The sequence below is a fragment of the Tasmannia lanceolata genome, unplaced genomic scaffold (genome assembly GCF_043159265.1).
Source record: "Tasmannia lanceolata isolate RefF3 unplaced genomic scaffold, GAP_Taslan_0.1 ptg000002l, whole genome shotgun sequence".
NCBI classification, from domain to species: Eukaryota; Viridiplantae; Streptophyta; class Magnoliopsida; order Canellales; family Winteraceae; genus Tasmannia; species Tasmannia lanceolata.
In genome coordinates, this window is record NW_027518679.1 from 37,181,485 (window position 1) to 37,203,783 (window position 22,299).

The 22,299-nt window shown below is 39.7% G+C and overlaps 1 pseudogene across 1 annotated transcript in view; it reads left to right on the forward strand.

Annotated features, from left to right (window-relative positions):
• LOC143871549 (uncharacterized) overlaps positions 1–22,004 on the forward strand; it is a 181,201-nt pseudogene extending 159,197 nt beyond the window's left edge. The window contains exons 22-23 of the transcript XR_013246318.1: positions 1,754–1,904; positions 21,687–22,004. The product of XR_013246318.1 is annotated as an uncharacterized LOC143871549 (transcript). The remainder of the gene's footprint in view (positions 1–1,753; positions 1,905–21,686) is intronic.
• The last annotated feature ends 295 nt before the right edge of the window (positions 22,005–22,299 follow it).

Below are 22,299 nucleotides of genomic sequence, written 5' to 3' on the forward strand. Positions count from 1 at the left end.
CTCCCATTATAATTTAAATATTGACACGGGGAATAGCACCATGCCCCAAACCTTTTATCTTGGACCAGGTTGGGTTTCCTTAAGGATGCCCTATGTCCACTCCCGGGAGGTGGAGAGGATGAATATAATCTAATCTTAGAACACTTTCTACACCTGAATCGCCAGCCAAAGTTATAGTATTGACAATCAGAACAGTGCCATTCATCTTCCTTACCTCACATTTTTTTCCCCTTGTCTCATATTTTTTTCCGTAGCAGAGAACTCCCCTTAGGGTCCTATTTTCAAATCAAGATCAAATCTGTATCTCTTCTTGGGTTTAAGTTCGTTCGCTCCTTGCAGTGTTCTGAACCTTCCTAGGATTGATATCTACTTTCGAAATCGAGTTCTTTCACCGTTAACACTTTACTATGTTCAAAACCGTTTATACTTTACACTTTACAATCGAGTCCTTTCCAGCAAACTTGCTCTTTTGCTGTTTACAGTCTTAGACTCGCTGATTGCAGGGTTATCGTCTCTTGCAGTCTTTGCCTTTCTGGCAATAGTTTTGTGCTATGATTTATGGGCACGGAAATGAGTGTCGTGTGTCCACACGGATGAGTGTCAGACATGGCGAACTCCCAAAATTTAGAAACGGGGACACGGCTAAAATAGAAAGCACATATAATCATGATATGTGAAGAATTTTGACACAGATGCGAGATATCTGACATGGAAACCCCTAATAATCTAGAAATAGTGGCACACTCATGCACGTACTTACATATAAAGTTACTGACACATCTAGTAGTGCACTTAAGAAAGTGTGTAAAGGAGTGTCGACACATGTGGTCACGGGTGTCATGACGGATACGATACAAGACGTGTGCCGAAAAGTGTTGGCCAAATTAGGTTTTGTGTTTTCCAAAAGTCCAGAGGTTTGTAATTTATTTTGCAAACCCTGATTTAGGAGGAAACTCTTCACATTCACAGCTAGATTGATAAATCAGATGCTGAAGTTGTTGAATCATAATACAAAAGAAGGCTTAAATTATCGTTTTCTGATATCTATGGCTCTCTAGGGACTGGTCTTAATCTGGAATAAATAAAAAGTCATCAACTTCCAGCAAATTAATTAATTAATCACAGGCTATAATTTAATTATCGCCCCTTTGTATCAAAATATTAATAAATAGGAGCAATAAATAATCATAACACCACAGTAGTCTAAACAAAGTTTCTCATTATATATTTTACAAGGAATTATGATTGAACTATGTTCCTTTTTTTCTTGGGGTTTTGCCATTTAAAAAAAATACAATTTCTAGCTCTCTGAAATATGCTGGTTTACTGTCTCTTTTCCCATATTAGAATTGGAACTTTAGAATAACGCAAATCACTCTTTTCTCCATCCTGATTGACCCTCTAAATTTAGACAATAATACAAACATCCGAGACCTCACACCCACAACTCTAATCTAAAATTTGTTATCATTCTTTTTCTAATTATTGGCCATAGAACAATATCAGTTCTTAGCATTTTGATAAGGTATCTGATAACTTATATTAACTTGCATTTTTCTATATTAGTATTGAACAACGCATATTAGAAAATACTAATTATCTGCCATAGAATGATACAAGTTCCTAGCATTTTGATAAGGTAATGATATTTATAATTCATCAGAAGATGTACTAGGGTGTCTTCTGTATGTCCTTAGGTAGTATGTAGTCTCTTTAGTTTGTATTCTTACACATTTGTTAATATTACCTGCAGGTACCTGTCAGCTTTGATTTCACAGTCCTTCGACATTGGGTCAGTGTCTAAGATACTGGGAAGCATAATGAAACTTTGCCTACGGTTCTGCTGGAACATTGAAAATCAGGAAAGCAATCCAAATACGGTTGAACTGGAACGTATAACTGAGGTACTTCCCCACCACTCATACCGCCTGTAATTTGTGCGCTGGAAATACTAATTTATATGTTTAAATACTTGGGTAAATTCTTTTATTAAATGCTTTCTAAAAATATGATGCAGGCCTCCTTGTTATATTGAACATTACAAGGTGGGGTTAAGGTCATGTTATGAACATCTAATTAAGGGTAACTGGTAAACCAATGTCACATACATGTCCAGAGACTCCAGACGATCAACTTAGTTTATACCAGGCACACCACAACTCTCTTTCCTAAACAAGTGGATTGACGTCAAGAGTGTTTCTTATCCTAGGAAGCCATTTCTCTGATAAAAGTAAAGAATTGCTTTGTCTCTTATAGGAAAATCTAAAGATTTTCAAAATATGGCAGTGGTGCCAATGCCCTCACAGATATGTTGGAGAAGTGGGAGGCTCTATGATGCTGCCATGGACCCAAGCCTTCCAAGTGTGTCAAACGCCACACAAACTACAGATTTTAATCGTTAGGGAGTTTTCTACATCCTTTTATTTAGTTTATTACTAATTTTATGAGGTTGAAGGGCATATAGTCTTTTCCTCTTAATTCATGTTTAATGAGTGGGGATATTTTTGTTTTTGCAAATGACTGTAGAGGAGGAGGACGAGGGGGAGGGGGAGGGCGCAATAACTGAGATCATGGGGAGGACCGGAGGAGTTTCCTCATGGAAAACTAGGCTTCCCTTTGTGCTGGTTTTTTTCTTCTATCTCTTTTGGCTGCATCAAAATTCTTTGATCAAAGCAAAGTTTTGTTTCCTCTTGCTTCAAACAAGTCAAATTGATGACGGCTAACCCAACGTCAGAGGGATGCTATAATTTAAATCTCACTGAACAAGTGGCTGCCATATCACAGCAGGTTCAAGCCTTGTGTCACGAGGAAACAGTTCAGGACACAACCGGTATTAAAATCCATCTCGTCTCGTCTCGTTGCGTCTTGGAAATGCGTTGTTTATAGCACCTTTGGTCGCCACTCGCCGCTAAGCTGGTTGGTTGGCTAAACTCTATAGGAGGAGTTGACCCCGTGACTTGCTGACTCCTCCCCCGTTAGGCCCAGCAGGTGTGGGCAGGAGCCTTGGTGGCTTGCTCATGGGTTGCAAGAGGACTTACTTGTGCATCTGTTGCACACAGTAGGAAATCATACTTCAACTCGTAGGCGTGCCCTAAGGGAGCTTGGGTGCGGACTGCGAGCTATCCATAGGGATGCTCCAGTTTCTTTGGTTGAGGATGGGGGCCAAAGACAGTGCATGTTGGGTTGGGTTCCCACATGCATTGCGCGGCGGACCGGTTCAGGGGGCTACCTATACTGTTTGCCCCTCTGCACCGCGGTACGTCTCGTGGGTAGGCCATTCTCTAGGTCTTCCATGGGTTCGTGCCGGGGCGACTTCGGTTGCCCTCGCGAGGTGTACACCTTGCGGATCAGTCCATGGGGCATCTTGCTCCTTGGATGACCAAGCCCTAGTACTTGGCGGATTGGTGCGTGGCATCGTCATGCCTCGTACTCGATGGACTTTGCATTAGGCCCCAAAGCCTTATGTTCGATGTACTCGTGATGCAGGCTGATCATGAGTGTGGGTATCTAGAAGCGCATGTCAAGATCTGAGCCAAGTAGCCTGTTGAACAGCTTAGAGTTTGTGTGCACATTCGAAGCATCAAGGGGTGTTGGCGTGTAGGGCCTTTAAAGGCTTGCACAATTGAAGGCTGGCCCTAGCATTCGTGCATGTTGGGGCGCCGCACGAGTTATTCCTTTGCTCAAATATTTGGCCCGTGACACTTGTGTAGGGAGCAATCTGGTGATGGTCATGTGCCAAGAAACAATTTACCGTAGCATCCCTGAGGATGTGTTGGAAGGTAACTTGGGTGAACAACATGGACAAGAGCATTTAGATGGCTCTTTGCTGGAAGGAGATGTCATTAATCCTTTCTGTGAGGATGATAAGGGGCAGCACACTCCCAGGACTCATGTTGAGGGGCGTGGAAGAAAAGGACTAGCTCCTCAAAATCGCGTACATATAGTTTCCACGACTAGGTGATGACTTTGGATAGATTTTCTGAGTTGAAAGACATCTTGGCTGATCGAAAGGTGGCTTTTGTTAAAGCAAAATGAAAAGGGGTTGTAACTGTACGGTGACAACATTTTTTGGAGTCGGGCTCTAGTGGGGAAACTGAGGACATGAACTTGGGAGCTGTAACGACCACTATTTTTCTTTTTCTTTTTTAATTTTCTTATTGATAATGACACCCTACTTAAATCACTTAATCACATTAGTAAAGCCACCACCTTTTTCAAACACTAAAACCTATAAATATTGCCACCCCCTTTAGTGATTTGAAAACTCTAAATAAATAATGGCATATATGTAATATCCCATTTTAGATTAATTAGGATGTGATTTTGATTAATTTTTGAAACCCAATACTCACCGGTTGTTGCTGCTGGTACACTCCCAAATGGGGAGAGTGAGCATGACTTGTAGGCCCCACTTTCTTGGTTTAAAATCTGCTAATCATGTAAATTAGTAATTAAGATTTATAATTTTACCTTTTCTTTTCATAGTTTTAGCAAAATAAGACTCCTATTTATGTTAGAGTTGAGTTCGGAAACAATAAGAAATTTCAAATCAAGCAGGAAACCCACAACCCAAATTTATCTCACGATTTGGGGTCTTTATAAAGAACCCAAAATCGTGGGTTTCTTCCCTCGGATACGTGAGGAAAAAAAAAGAGAGATAGAGTGGGGTTCTCAACCTACTGTTCACGCCTTTTCTTCCCCCTCCTCAAACCAAAGAAAAAATAGAAGAAAAGGAAGAGGAAGAAGAGAAGAGTGAATTGGGGCTTCACCTTGTAGCTTTAATTTAGAGGTAAGTACCCAAAAACTGAAATTTTTTCTACTGTTCTTATGAAACCCACATCATACCTTCAATTGTAAATCCAGTTTGTACAGGAAAGTTGAAAACCCATTTCGATTGCCTTGTTCACACACCTATGCATACAACCCTATTTGAATCAATTCCATCCTCTACAACCCATCATATTCCATGTCTCATACAACCTCCAAAAAAAAAACTCAATTTATCTAAATTCTAACCCATGGCCAGCAGCCACCACTCTTTAAATCAAATATACACTGAAAACCCATGCCCTACTGTGTTCATCTACGCTCCCCAACAATAAACCCACGGTTGGTCTCCCATTCCCATGGCCTTCAAATTTCAATCCTAGGCCAAAAACCAATCTCCATCCGTGTCCCAAAGTCCTCTACACCTACCCTGCAAAAACAAACAGAGACAATAAAGAAGTTAACAAATAGAAAGAAGGGATATGAAGAGGCATAAGAAGGGGGAACAATATACATTTACCCTCTTTTTTTTTCGATGGACCACCCTTTTAGTGTATTAATTTATTTCTCCATGCAAATGAAGGGGGCGTCCATTTAAAAGGAGGGTCGACCGTATCATTTACAAATTGATGCCAAAGAGAACATGGTAAGGTTACGGATATCTATTATCAGTGAAAATGGCACTAACTCTCTTTGTCTTTCCTCTTAATTAGCCTATGAGGCTCTATTGAGAATTTGTGAAAATCTTTGACAAATGATTATAAATAAAAAGACAGGATGTGTCGATGTGGTTATCAGAACATGGTGATACTGATATCATTTTCCTTTTCAGAAACCTCAATTTATTTTGACAATAACACTCCTTTAGAAAGGAAGAGTTAGATATTAGAAATAAGGGAGAAATAGAAAGAGGGCTTTTGAGAGTATAGTATTTTACATCACATTAAATATCAAAGGACTAGATTAAGGTTAGTTAGAAGGGAAATTTGATACTATTGATATACAACTTGTACAGGGAATCTTTCTGGTTGATTTACCGAGCTAAATTACTCTATCTCAGCACATTCAAGAATCTAAGGCAACTGATTGAAATTTGCAATTCTAGTTATAACATGATAGTGGTTGAGGATTTTATTTCTTATGATTGTTTCACTTCTCTTTTCTATTGCTTGTACGTATGCATATCTTAGTTGGACCATCGAATTCAATGACTATCCCTGGAAGCAAAATTATTGTTGTAGGACTCTTTATTTTAGGCCATAATATATACACACGATGTTTTGTATTGCCCTCGTACTAAAAAGTGCAAGAAGGTCATAGAACTACGTGTGACCATTTACCGATGGGTACTTGTTGATTCACATCGTGTATATGATTATGAGGAGTAGTGAAACCATATGATTTATTAAGATGATACAATTACCATTTTACTTTTGGATTCCCTAAGTAGCCCTTGCTTGTTGAGATGTATATTTTATTGAATTCATCTTCATGTTGCCGTCTATAATTTGGAATCATCATTTTGTTGTCGTTATTCTTTCTATTGTTTCTTCTTCAATAAGTGAAAATCATGTGAAATTTTATCTGTCAATTGCAGTCATTTGTGTTGTACTTTTGTTACATTTTCCGGTCAAATGACTTTGCTACTAACTTAGTTTACTCTGCCAGATTTTATAGGTGATGACCTGGTAGAGGAGCCTGTTAGCGCTTTTGCAGAAGAACAACTCTAGGCAGCAATTGGGATGGGAGAGCATTTGTAGTGTTTGGAACATGACGACATAGTCATGTCTTCTAGCTAGTTGTATTCAAGGAAGCAGGATTCTTCCCTGGGAGCCTTCGATTCCCGCTTTCGATTCTCGCTCTGGCAACCTTAGTTTTATTTGCTTTAGTACTTGGATGTCTTCAGTCGTCTTTAGTAATCATGGATTGGTTTTATTTAGTTCAATTTTAATTTTGATGTAATAGACAAATGGTTTTTGGAATAAGAGTGCTTCTCCTTTGGTTTCTTTAATCAAACTATGATTTTAAAAAAAAAAATTGATTTTTTTAGCTTGTCCTTATTCTTTTGCCAATATCGACCTTGGTTATGGAAATTGGGTCATTACAGTTGTGGTATCAGAGCCGCCAGGTTTAGTTAGTGAGGAACCTGGTGTGCGTGAGTCTTGGGTAAGTCCTAGGAAGGGGTAGATGATCAGGACCTAATCAAAAGTCATACACCTCGCTTACACACTTGAAATACCCATAAAAGAAAAACACACATCAACCTAGATCATTAGATTATAAGTGGATAAAATAGACCAACCCACTAATAAGACATTGTGTGTATAATAAATGAATAATTCTTTGGACTTTTTGTAATATATGTAACATCTTTGCTCATTTCGCAGATGCAACATTATCAAAGGAGAGGAAATAGGGGCAATGCCCAAGGTCAAGCAAGGTCAAGGTCAAGGTCAGGATCCTGGTCAGGGTCAGGACCCCTTGCAGATGATTGCGCAGCTTCTTGTAGCTCAACAACAGACCCAAGCTGCAAATCAAGCTGCACTAACTCAGGCCAAAGCTGGAAACCAAGTAGCTAATCAATCGACGCTTCAGAACATTGCAAAAGGTCTAGCAGCTCGTCAGGAGACGAGGGCTACAGCAGACCCTTCCCAGTTGCATAGGAAGTTCAGAGATTATCATCCGCCTGAGTTTACTGGGGTACGAGACCCTATGGCAGCAAATAACTTGGTTGTGGAGGTGGAGCGTATATTCGATGTTAAGGAACGCAATAATGCGCAAAAGATTCGTTTGGCCACCTTTTTGTTAAAGGATCAGGCCGGTGTATGGTGGATGACAGTTGAGCAGAACTATCTCAGGGCCAGAAATGAGACATGGGCATAATTCAAAACGAGATTCAATAATCAGTATTTTCAAACCCATGTTAAATGGAATCTGGCGTTGCAGTTCGCATCTTTTAGGCAGGGAACCATGACAGTGGCTCAGTATGGAGCCAAATTTAAAGAGCTATCGAAGTATGCACCTGCCTACGCAGCTACAAAGGAAGATAGAGTGGGGAAGTTTATTGATGGCCATCGCCTTTCTATTATGGCGAGAGTTGTCATCCTTGAGCCCCAAACATTAGCAGAGGCCTGTGGAATGGCCGAGATGGCGGAGCGTAGTGAAATGGTTGTCCAGGCTGCTCGGGTGCAGTCATCAGGGAGCAAGAACCAGGCATCGCCTCCTAGGTGGCCAAGGACAGATGACAGTTTCTCGGCAAGAGTTCCATGTGTGACATGTGGAAAGTTCCATTCAAGTAGGCGTTGGAAGACTATGAATGTCTGCCACAATTGTGGGGACCTAAGCCATAAAATTTTGGAGTGCCCCCAGGCTTTATCTAAGGCCATGAGAGCTCCTCGGAGGCAGCAGCAACAGAACTTTCCGCCAGCGGCAAATCAAGGAAACCGGAACTTCAACAACCAGCGGCAGCCACAACAGTAGAGACCCCCAGCGCAGCAGCAGCAGAATCAATGGAGAGGAAACCAGAACCGTCTGCAAAACCAAAAGAAAAATGCCCCTCAGGCGCCAATCAACCGAGTACATGCGCTCAATCAACAGAACGTGGAAGCTTCTGATGCCGTGGTAGAAGGTCAGCTTTTTGTTAATAATTCATATGCTCATATTCTTTTTTATTCTGGCTCTACCCTATCTTTTATTTCACCTACTTTTGTGCGGGAGTTGGATTTGACTCCTGTACCTTTATTACATCCATTGAGAGTTGTCACACCACTAGGAGATACTGTGGTTACTGAATATGTCTGCAAGGGTTGTGTTATCAAGATAGGTGATAGAGAGCTTTTGAGAGACCTAGTGTTATTAGACATGAATGATTTTAAAGTCATACTTGGCATGGATTGGTTAGCTTCCTATCATGCCAATGTAGACTCTTTTCATAAAGTGGTGACACAGTACAAAAAACATGTCGATACTCCCACGTTTGAGATTCTGATTTGTAGAGGGGTCATCCTATGGAGATGAATTGCAGGGTGCATCCTATTTACGGTGTGGCCCAACAAATGAATGGTTTGGATCGGCCTATGAAGCATGCCCCATAGGCTGATCAGTGTGAGACTTAATGGGTAGTTTGGATCAGCCTATTAAGCATGCCCTATAGGTATACAAAACAAATGAATGGTTTTGTATACGTATGACTGGCAGTGTGAGACTTAATGTGGGAGTATCGACATGTTTTTGTACTGTCACCACTTTATGAAAACAATCTACATTGGCATGATAGGAAGCTAACAAATCCATGCTAAGTATGACTCTAAAATCATTCATGTCTAGTAACACTAAGTCTCTAAAAAGCTCTCTATCACGTATCTTGATAACACAACCCTTGCAGACATATTCAGTAACCACAGTATCTCTTACTAGTGTGACAACTCTCAATGGATGTAATAAAGGTACAGGAGTCAAATCCAACTCCCGCACAAAAGTAGGTGAAATAAAAGATAGGGTAGAGCCAAAATCAATAAGAATATGAGCAGATGACTTATTAACAAAAAGCTGAACTTCTACCACGGCATCAGAAGTTTCTTTGTCCGGCTGATTGAGTGCATACACTCGGTTGATTGGCGCCTAAGGGGCATTTTTCTCTTGGTTTTGCAGACGGTTATGGTTTCCTCTCCATTGATTCTACTGCTGCTGCTGTGCTGGGGTCTCTATTGTTGTGGCTGCTGCTGGTTGTTGAAATTCCGATTTCCTTGATTTGCCGCTGGCGGAAAGTTATGACGCTGCTGCCTCGGAGGAGCTCTCATGGCCCTGGATAAAGCCTTGGGGCACTCCAAAATTTTATGGCTTGGGTCCCCACAATTGTGGCAGACATTCATAGTCTTCCAACACTTGCCTGAATGGAACTTTCCACATGTCACACATGGAACTCTTGCCGAGAAACCGTCATCTGTCCTTGGCCTCTTGGGAGGCGGTGCCTGGTTCCTGCTCCCTGATGACTACACTCAAGCAGCCTGGACAACCTTTTCACTACGCTCCGCCATCTCGGCCTTTCCACAGGCCTCTGCTAATGTTTGGGGCTCAAGGATGACAACTCTCGCCATAAAAAAACTTCCCCACTTTATCTTCCTCTGTAGCTGCGTAGGCAGGTGCATACCTCGATAGCTCTCTAAATTTGGCTCCATACTGAGCCACTGTCATGGTTCCCTGCCTCAAAGATGCGAACTGCAATGCCAGATACCTCTTAACATGGGTTGAAAAATACTAATTATTGAATCTCATTTTGAACTGTGCCCATGTCTCATTTCTAGCCCCGGGATAGTTCTGCTCAACTGTCCTCCACCTTACACCGGCCTGATCCTTTAACAAAAATGTGGCCAAACGAATCTTTTGCGCATTATTACATTTCATAACATCGAATATACACTCCACCTCTACAACCCAGTGATTTGCTGCCATAGGGTCTCCTACCCTAGTAAACTCCGGCGGATTATAATCTCTGAACTGCCTATGCAATTGGGAAGGGTCTGTTGTAGCCCTCAGCTCCTGACGAGCTGCTAGAGCCGTTGCAATGTTCTGAAGCGCCGCTTGATTAGCTGCTTGGTTTTCAGCTTGTGCCTGAGTTAGTGCAGCTTGATTTGCAGCTTGGGTCTGCTGTTGAGCTGCAAGAAGCTGCGCAATCATTTGCAAGGGGCCCTGGCCCTGACCAGGATCCTAGCCTTGACCTTGACCTTGGGCATTGCCCCTATTTCCTCTCCTTTGATAATAATGCTGCATCTACGAAATGAGCAAACATGCCGTTAGATATATTAGAAAAAGTCCAAAGAATTATTCATTTACTTTATACACACAATGTCTTATTAGTGGGTTGGTCTATTTTATCTACTTATAATCTAATGATTTAGGTTGATGTGTGTTTTTCCTTTATGGGTATTTCAAGTGTGTAAGCGAGGTGTATGACTTTTGATTAGGTCCTGATCATCTACCCCTTCCTAGGACTTACCCAAGACTTACACACACCAGGTTCCTCACTAACTAAATCTGGTGACTCTGATACAACAACTGTAATGACCCGGTTTCTATAACCAAGGTCGCTACTGGCAAAAGAATAAGGAAAAGCTAAAAAATCACAAATTTTGTTTTAAAACATAGTTTGATTAAAGAAACTAAAGGAGAAGCACTCTTATTCTAAAAACCATTTGTCTATTACATCAGAATTAAAATTGAACTAAATAAAACCAATCCATGATTACTAAAGACGACGGAAGATATCCAAGTACTAAAGCAAATAAAACTAGCTAGAAGAGATATGACTATGTTGTCATGTTCCAAACACTACGAATGCTCTCCCATCCCAATTGCTGCCTAGAGTTGTTTTTCTACGAAGGCGCTAACATGCTCCTCTACCAGGTCATCACCTATGAAATCTGACAGAGTAAACTAAGTTAGTAGCAAGGTCATTTGACCGGAAAATGTAACAAAAGTACAACACAGATGACTGCAATTGACAGATAAAATTTCACATAATTTTCACTTATTGAAGAAGATACAATAGAAAGAATAACAAGAACAAAACGATGATTCCAAATTATAGATGGCAACATGAAGATGAATTCAATAAAATATATGTCTCAACAAAGCAAGGGCTACTTAGGGGATCCAAAAGTAAAATGGTAATTGTATCATCTAAATAAATCTTATGGTTTCACTAACTCCTCATAATCATATGCACGATGTGAATCTACAAGTACTCGTCGGTAAATGGCCACACATAGTCCTATGACCTTGTTGCACTTTTTAGTGCGAGACCAATACAACACATCGTGTAGATATATTATGGCCTAAAATAAAGAGTCCTACAACAATAATTTTGCTTACAGGGATAGTCATTGAATTCAATGGTCCAACTAAGATATGCATACGTACAAGCAATAGAAAAGAGAAGTGAAAACAATCATAAGAAATAAAATCCTCAACCACTATCATAGTTATAACTAGAATTGCAAATTTCAATCATCACTTGCCTTGGATTCTTGAACGTGCTGAGATAGAGTAATTTAGCTCGGTGAATCAACCAGAAAGATTCCCTGTACAAGTTGTATACCAATAGTGTTAAATTTCCCTTCTAACTAATGTTAATCTAGTCCTTTGATATTTACTGTGATGTAAAATGCTATACTCTCAAAAGCCCTCTTTCTATTTCTTCCTCATTTCTAATATCTAACTCTTCCTTTCTAGAGGAGTGTTATTGTCAAAATAAATTGGAGGTTTCTGAAAAGGAAAATGATATCAGTATCACCATGTTTTGATAACCACATCGACACATCTTATCTTTTTATTTATAATCATTTGTCAAAGATTTTCACAAATTTTCAATAGAGCCTCACAGGCTAATTAAGAGGAAAGACAAAGAGAGTTAGTGCCATTATCTGGATATGGTTGCACTGATATCAGTAACCTTACTATGTTCTCTTTGACATCAATTTGTAAATGATACGGTCGACCCTCCTTTTCAATGGACGCCCCCTTCATATGCATGGAGAAATAAATTAATACACTAAAAGGTAGGGCTGCAACTCGAGCACGGGTAATCACGGTGTGACTTACCCTTCTACACTTCATGGGTAGGCTGACTTCTATCCTAGGCTCACATATGCTGGTCGCACATGTTCGTTCTATATGAGTACATATATATATTGTCCTAGCAAGGGTTCCCTAATTTTGGTTCTAAAGGGAGCAACTAATATATATATACATAATATATGAAATAAAAGTAGGGCCCAGGCATTTCTGCACGGTACTATGCTTATGACCATACCCTTGATGTATAACGCCAGCACACCCAGCATTATATAGAGTATGTTCATTGCTCATCGGCTGCTGTAGAACACCAGCACACCCAATGTCTACGGCTGCAGCTCGGGCGCATAGCTTGGAAATAGATACAACAGCACCAGCAGGGTAATGACATCCCATCTGGCACGCACTGTATCTATCCCGTGAAGCCCATAATAATAAAATCAATAAAAGAAAAATGAAAATAAAATGGTGTATGTTGTGCAGTGTGATTCTCTTGTTTTAAACACCTATTTGGTGCCCCTGGATTCTAAGCGATTGAATTCCCATTTATAATGATTTTAGCCCAAAATTCTTCAAAATTAGTAACAAATGGCATTTTAACAGAGTTAGGCAATATCTCGAAAGCAATCCCCAGCAGAGTCGCCAGCCTGTGGACCTCGATCCGAGAGAGGCGGGGGACGAGCCCCACACGAACAGTCTCAGGATCATCCACGTGAATGGAGAGCTCTACCAAGGAACTCTCGAAAGAAGAATGCATCTCACAGCATGAGTGGCGATATAAGGTGAGATACCTCTCGATTTGAGGACTAGCCCAGATACGAGGCGTACCTTAGACAAAGAAGAGTCGCCATCCAAAGAAATAGGCAAATGGGCCCTGGATCCCATACTATGCTCTGTTGCAACGGATAACCAGAGATATAAAAAGGAGGTTCGTGCCTGGTTATGAATTTGGAAGGTCTAAAGAGCACCTCATCCGCCCAAGTGCAAACACCTGGTCTCTTATGCCATTTACTTATTGATTTTGAAGAGTTTTGGGCGAAAGTCATATGAAATGGGAACATATATCTCTGAGAAGACGTCTACCTAATCATGCATGTCTCAGAGATGAATAATAAGCGCACACAAAATAAATAAAATAAGTGTCACCTCAGAATATCTAAGTTATGAGTGTCATACCTAATTGGTGTCTGAGTTCCGGTGTGCAAACACATGCATGCTACAGCTAAAGGTATAGGATCTGTACATGAAAGTAAGAAAATACAGCAAAACATACAACACAAATCAACTCTATAAATGACTAGACAAGATGAATCCTAAAACTCTAATGCAGGACTTGACTCGGACCAAGATGGCCGTCCATCCCAGCTGCTCTACGTATCCCGGCCTCGGGAAGAATCGGAGTCAACGTAGTTCGATGACCTATTCTAAACTACAATACCTAACCATCTAGAACTGCTATCCTAGACTCGGTCCACTAGACTCGACTGATTTTTAAATTTTTTTGTACGATTGCTTAAATTCAAGTGAATTATAATTTTTATGACTCTCTATATGCCATAACTAATGCAAGTTGATTAGCCTTAAGCTAATGCAGGTGGGCCCTACATCCTATGTGTAACTAGGGTGTGCATCCTAAAAAAAATCATGGGCTGACTATATGCTTCCTAGTCTAGCTATCGGCTCGACTAAATGTCCAACCGATCGACTCGAGGCCTCCTAACTCTAGGGACACTCACACGACAGGACACACCATATCAATACAAATCAGGACAGCCTCCTAACTCTAAAACACCCTAAACAGCTAGGACAGACTCCTAACTCTAGGGGAAGATCTTTTCGAAAAGGTTTTGAAGAATTTTATATTTTTTGAAGGTTTAAAATGTTTATTTTGAAAGGTTTGGCTGGACTTGGGATATGGATCCCAAGCTGCACTACGTACCTCGTGGAAGAGGATCAAGCAAATGTAATTCGGAAGAGAATTTCCTAACTACTCCTAAAGACTTGATTTTTGAGATTTTTGGTTTTTAGATGTTTTTAAATTTTCAAGTGTTTTTTACTCAAGAGGACAAATTCCTATCATCATAAGAGTATGACAGACTCCTGGTATGATATCCTGCAAAGGTTGGACAGCATCCTATGCTTTGCGGGGGAATGAACAGAATAACAATTCTGCAAGGGTTGGACAGCATCCTATACCTTGCAGGAGTGGATAGAAAAACACATGATTTGATGAGAGGTTGGATAGAATCCTAACCCCTATGATGATAGGACTGACTCTCAAACAAATGACTCTAAGAGAGGTGTTAATGAGACATGGCATGTCTCCTAGGGATGGACTCACTAATGAGACAAAACTTGTCACGAAAGGATAGAACATTCTCTGCATGAGACATAGCCTGTCTCCCTGAAGGTAAGCTTTCCTACGAGACAAAGCATGTCTCTCTAAAAGGGTAAGCTCTGGATAACTCCTTCATTGCCCTTGCAATGAGAGGACAAATTATAAGGGTTTCTAAACACTGAGTAACTCTAAAAAAAAAAAAGAGGGGAGACAAGGAGGGGTGTAAATGAGACTAAGCAAGTCTTCAAAAAGAGAGAGGCCCCAAGTATCCTTTTCATTGCCCCTGCAATGATGAAAGGATTAGGACAACTACCAGACCAAGTTGGTCTTCAACTAAGAAGGGAGTTTCTAATGATGAGGCTAAGCAAGCCTCCTACGTGCGACTTACTAATGAGACAAAGCCTGTCTCTTAAAGAGTATGACTCTCTGTTGAGACATAGCTTGTCTCCCTAAAGGATGGACTCAAGATGTCTCTTTCATTGCCCTTACAATGAAAGGACAAATTCTAAAGGTTTCTAAACATTGGGTAAGTCTAAAATAAGAGGGGAGTGCTACTTGAACCGAGCAAGTCCCTTAAAGATGGGCTTGGGCTAACGCCTTCATCGCCCTTGCAATGAAAGGATCTAATGTTTGGCATTACTAATGTTCCCACAAAATGAGGGCTACTATGTGACATCAATTTTGCACTTTAATCCAACCCAAAACCACAATTACAGAACACAGCCTATGAGACAGCCATTATGCAATATTTAGACAGCAATTATGTGCTCTTATCCCCAACAAAATCATAACAATGAAGGGCATAAATCATAGTAGTAGAGTATAGAAAACCATAGGACAGCAACTGTAAAACAGCAGCTAGAGCCTCTTATTCAAACGGTAGATCAATATCTTAAAAAAAATATCATTAGGTAAAGGACTTCTCTACAACTGCCTGGTTCCAAAATTAAAATCTATATCCCCAACCAGGTACAATACAAATACCAAATGAATAGAGTGATTAAAATATCTGCAAAATGGAAATGAAAATCTCTGCTTTCGCCTCTTAAAGAAAAATGTCTAGGCCATTAATATGAACATGTAAAATCACAATTATAGCAGATACAACCTCAAGAAAATGAACATTGTGTTTATACAATTCAACTTCCTACTAGTGAAGGCATAAAAAAAAACTCTAGTACAGGATATAATGAAATTTCTAATGGCAAATTTATTCCACAAGGTGTGAACAATGCAAGTGTCATGACAGGGCTGATGACCAGATATGCTGTGACAAAATAAACTCAAAGGGAGTGAAATAATGGCTGCAGAAAATTTAGCATCCTTTCACAAAAACAGGACAACCAGTGATGATGGAAGTCCAAGGACTGGTTTATAACTAGCTATGAAGATAACGAGCACTGGGAAGATATATGGGGTAAGTGCAACCATTGCCTTCCAATATTAATCCAGTTAAATTTATGTAATTCACAGTAATACTGACATAATCCAAACAGGTAGAACTATGCAGAATTCTCACACTAAACAAGTGGATCACAAGTTAATTTAAAATTTACAGACACAAATAACTTTTGCAAGTCAATCATTAAGATTGTAAATATTTCTAGTAGGTCACAAACCATACAAGAGAAAAGAGCTGGCATAGGCATCACCACCTTTATTCAGTGCACATATTCTACCCAATCCACATCAACTATTATGATCATTTTCCTTAAAATTCTGCTCCTCATACTGATGAATGTCAATTATGACACCACACCCAACAGCAATCCTCATATGAATAAGCATTCTTCATCACCATCACAAGACCCTTTTTAATTTATTTAATTCTCCCATAACACAAATCATAATTAAAGCATCCCATCATCAAGGACAAGATTCATTAAAACTGTTATGAGGCAAGGTATTAGATCTAAATTTTTGCATATGATAATATAATGAGATGATAGAAATATTAAAAGTAAAATCCAAATTAACTTACCTGTACTGAGATTTGCGATGTTTGAAACAGAGATTGAATTAGAGATTGTCTGCGAAGATTGTATCTCCGGAGAAACCTTCCTTCTGATAATTTCAGAATACCTTTAGATCTTCACTTTTTCTCAGAACTCTAACTCCGATCTTGCTTCTTGCTATCAAATATGAAGAGAAATGCAAAAATAGTCTAGATCGAAGCACGTAACCCTTGGATCCGAGATTCTAAAAGACAGATCGAAACTTGTAACGATCAAAGCTTAGAAGGATCGACTCTAGATCTTTTTCAAGGCTAAAAGTTAGGGTTCAGAAAGAGAAAATGACAAATCCAAGAGATTTACACTGGTGCTAACATAATCAAATGAAAGAAATTGAAGAACAGAAATCAGCTAGGATCCGTCCAGAATTGTTGCAGATCTAACCGGAGAAGATGATACGATTTAGGAGTTTGAGATTTAGAGTTAAAGCATGGGTTAAGAAAATAAGTGCTAAGGGTAGAGGATGAGAACAAAATCTCAGATCTAGGGTTTAATGGATGGATCTATAGAATTAGGGCAGAAATCTGAGAAATGATCTTTGGATCTTGAACTAGGATTTGTAAGGGAAAAAATTAGGATTTAAAGACAAATCTAACACTTTATAAAACTTGAATTAGGAATAGAAGAAAAATGACCAAGACAAACAAGAACAAGAACAAAAATCCGACTCAGAATTGCCGGATTCCGGTAAGCCTTGCCGGAATTAATGGCATTAGGGGTGGATCTAAAGAATAAAAGAAGAATCTAAACGGATTATTGTGAAGAATGATAAAAGAAGAGAGAATCTAAGGAAATAAAGAAAAGAAAACAAACATATCCATAAGAAAACGATCGGAGCTCCGGCAATTCGATCAAAGAAGATGACCGGAGGAATAGATCCTGAAATTCCTTTCTCTCCCTCTCTCTTATGCTCTGATTTTTTTCTCCTTCTGATTTGAAGACCTCGGATCTTGGTCTATATAAGAAATGGCCGGAAAATTGCTCCTCGCCGAAGAAGATGATCGGATCTTGGCCGGAGCACCGGCGAGACTTGCCGGAGAAGAAAAATTGCAGAGGGGTTAGGGTTTCAACTTGGCATTTCTTTTTTCCTCTCTCTCTCTAATTTAGAAAAACCTAGATTTCTCTCTTCCTCCTCTGTTTTTCTCTTGCAATTCCTCTTCTTCTCTTTCAAATTTGCTGAAATTTGAGATCAAATACACGAGATCTCTTCTCGATCTAGGGCTAAAAAAAGTAAATCATGGTAGATTTAAAGTTCACAAAATTCTACAACAACCGATTTAGGTCTCTATTGTATAGATCCAAAGGCTTTGAGGTCAAGCTAGGGTTACAGAGACTTGAAAATAGGGTTTGGAATATTGTGACGAACATGAAAATGAGGAGATCCAATGGTTAATAAAGGAAAAACAAACACTCCGAGAAGATTAGAGACCGTCCGAAGCTTGGGGGCCAAAGGCTTGCCGGAAAACATAGATCGATCGGAGAAGAAAGCTACCAAAACCCCCTTCTCCCTCTCTGCGATCTTTTTTTCTTTTTTTGCTCTTTTTTTTTCATATAGGTAAATACGAGCTGCTGATATTGGCACTCCAAAATGATGGGCGCGCGATTGCGGAAATTTTGATGAAGCGCGCGGACAGATAGCGTCCTATTCAGCCAATGCACGTCCGTTCGAGGATAAATTCGCCCCCTAACCGGATAAATTCACCCCCCTTTCTGGTTTACACTACGGTCCTTACCTCGGCCCGTTCGCTAGGCAAACGCGCTCGAATGTCGACGAAATTTTGCAGGGACCTAGCTAGGACCCTAAACTAGCTTAGGGTGAAGTTTGGGACCCTAGCTGATTGATTTGGTGGGGTTTTACTCAAACATGGAGGGATTAGGGTACGGTCAAAATGGGGTGTCTACAGCATCATACTACTAGAAACTTCTGCCAAGTGCCAATTTTATCTCTCGGTCACCCCATTCTGTTGAAGTGTATTAGGACAAATGAGCTGCCTACGAATTCCGTGCTTAAGTAAGTTGTGAATTCATTCGATGTGTACTCGCCGATGTTATCAGTTCTTACACATTTAATCTTGCAACCAAGATCACTCTCCACCTATTCTTGGAACTCTATGAACTTTTCCAGATCTTCTAGTTTTTCTTTTAGAAAATAAACCCACACAAAAATGCGAGAAATCATAAATGAATGTCAGCAAATAATTCATATCCCTAATGGATGGTATTCTCACTTTCCCAAATACGTCAATGTGAACTAGCTCGAGCATTTTCTTCACTTGAAATGTTGAATCGGTACAGGAAAGTTGATGCGCTTTTCCATATTGACACTTGGCACACACTGTGTCATGTCAAACCTCTAGATTAGGAAGTCCTTTCTCCAGTTACTTTTTCATCATCACCTTGAGCTCTGAGTACCCAATATGTGCCAATCTCGCTTGCCATAGATCAATTGTTTCATTATTTTGGGCTTTTTGTATGTATGCTTCCTAAGCTGACATCACGTAGATCGAGTCTACTCCTTTTCCTTCCATAAGACGAGTAACCAAAATTTGTAACTCCTTGTAGATCTTCACATCACCAGGGCCAAAGAGAACATAATTTCCTACTCTTGTAAACTGTGATATAGACATTAAGTTCCTCTTCATGTCTGGAACATGATACACATCCTTCAATAAATCGTGATCTCCACTAGATAGGGAAACATGACCTATGTGGGTAATAGGCAATTTCACATTATTCGTCGTTGCCACCATTTGACTGCCTTTGTATTTGATCTTTGTCACAAACTTCTGCTCATGACCGGTATGTGATTTGAACATCTCGAATCAACTACCCAAACTCTTGAATATTCCATCCAGTCATCTTTGTTTGTGTTCGCCGTAAGAGCAACCTCACACACATCGGCTTGCTCTTCTACCGTTGAGAGAAAAGAACTTCACTCCTCATCGCTATCAACCTTTTTGATAATCTTCAGATGTTGTAGAGTTATCTTCCTCGTTCGTCTTCTTTGTTACACGACAATCTCTAGCAAAATGGCATGGTTTACCGTAATTGTAACACATCCATCTTTGTCTCATGTTTCGAGTTTGTTTCTTAGAACCACGATCGCTTTAGGCTCCCTTAGATCAGAACTGTCTTCCCTTTGATCCAATCTGGCCTTCAGCTTTTATTTCTGATTTTTGGAATTCTGAAACTTCCTTCCTCGACCAACGAAGAGAACCTATCCATCATCCTTTATCGTAGATCCAGCCATCTGCTTGGCTAAACTCTCTTGATTTTCTAAGAAACTTTCCAATTCAAGTAACGTTGGTTAAGTTGGCCATCCTTACTCGAGTTTCAATCCTTGGATTATAATCCTCTGCATCCGTGTCTCCGAGATCTTGGATGATATTTCATGACAAATCTTCTTCACCTTCATGAAATATTTAGGAATCATCATATCCCCTTGAGATGTGGATCCTATCTCATTTTCGAGCATCTGTAATCTTGCGTCATTTATTTTTGATAAACTAAGTGGCAAAGACATCCCATGCTTTCATCGGAGTCTTGACCTCCTCAATATAATCGAGAAAATCTCTCTTAATGGTAGCCTTCAACATAAACATGGCTTTACTAGCTTTGATCTTCCACTTCCTCAAAATCTTTGTGGTTTCGGCACCTTTGTTAGGAGAAGTGGATTCCGATCTATTCACTCTCCCATAAATCTTGTCCTTGGAGATACGATTCTATGCAAGATTTCCAATATTGATAATTTGGGTTTTTCAGCTTCTCAATCATGTTGACCAATTTGGTGAAATTCATTTTCTCGATTGAGCTTCGGAAAAGTGGTAAACTTGAAGTCGGATCCCGGATCCACAATTTTGACGTTTGATCCCTGAGCGTAGACATGTCGGATCTCGTCCCTGGAGGCTTAATCAACCTTCAATCGGCTATGTAAACCAGTATCTGACCGATAGCTTTGATACCACTTGTTGCACACGAATCAAAGCAATGAAGCAAAAACCTCAGACACAAATCACACACAAGGTAATAGAGATTTTTCTCTTTGAATATTATTATTTCAAGGCACCACAACCGTGGACACTTCTTTTCTCTATATACTTCGTATTTTCTCTTATGTTCCTATTCACGATTTTGGTCCTTCTCATCTATTTATAAACAAAACCAAAAGACTCAAAACTAGGACTCAAAGTCTACTACCCAACCACAAAAGGAAACACATGTTTCTCCTCCTTTTTTTATAAATAAATAAATAGTCTTATAATAACTCTAAACCACAAACAATCTCCTATTTTAAATAACCACACCCAAAATAGTAACTCCAATTACAATTCCAATTCTAACCAAAGTCAATTCCTACTAAATCTCAACTACTTACGGTTTCTAACTCTTTGACAAAAATTAGAAATTCTTTTTGAACAAATTAGAAACTTATAATTTCAACGAATTAGAAACTTTGATTGATCAATGAGGGCAGACCTCAGCCTGCAACACCGTGTGTTGAGTCGGCGACGACTCTCAATGAGACATTCTCTTCAATCCGGTTTTTTCAAAAGCCAAAATATCTGCTATGCAAGTCCATAAAAATCTTACATCAGGGGTTGACAGGTTAGTCATGTTATTAACCCTGTAATATTATTTCTCATAGTGAAAGATCGTGTTCTTGCCCATGAACGTAAGCATCTTTGCCAAACCAAGTAAAATCTCAACATTCATTTCATGGGATTTTCTAGCGTCCATCACAAAAGGCATTTCACAGATGGTTTGTCACATGTCAGACCAGCCACCATGTGAATGATGACAAAATCTGCTGAACAGTGGCGAGTCTGACATGCGACAGAGCATCTGCGAATTGCTTTTTTGCGATGGACGCTAGCAAATCCCTCATCTTGTGGTTTGTGTTTGTCTTTTTATGTTTTTATTTTCCAATTGTTTTCAACATGTGCGTCTTGATGATAGATTGAGGATAAATTGTTACTGATTTTTGATTGATCTCACAGGTGCAATCGTTTTGAATGTTATAGGGTTTAACAGATGGGCTACATCATAGGATTGGGTGCATTTCCCCTGGATCGGCTTTAGGCGGCTGTGGTGTTTGGTGGTCATTTGAAACCCACTTCCCTTTTTGCTTTGATTTCTTGAAAAAGAGAAATTTTGACCTTGCTCCTTCCATGACATTTCAGAGGCAGCGAAACTATTTTTGAGCTTATCATCCCACATGGAGAGGATTGCCATTACTTAAAGAGTCCATATATGAATTATAAAATGTAGTGCCAGCCAACTAAACCACTAAATGGGCATCCTAGCGTTAAATCAAATCCTAGCGTGCAAAATAGAGAAAATACTATTCATTAGCATATGGCAAAACCTCATAAAGAGGCAAAATAGATGGGATATGAATTATAATATGCAGTGCCAGCAAACAAAACCACTAAATGGACATCCTTCAAATAAAATATAAATCAAATCCTAGCGTGCAAAATAGTGAAAATACTATTCATTAACATATGGCAAAACCTCATCATGTGGCAAAATAGAAGGGATGTCGTACAAGGAAAGAAAAGAGGAAGAATCAAAGGGCTAAGGGCCTAAGAGATGACGACGTAGGGGATA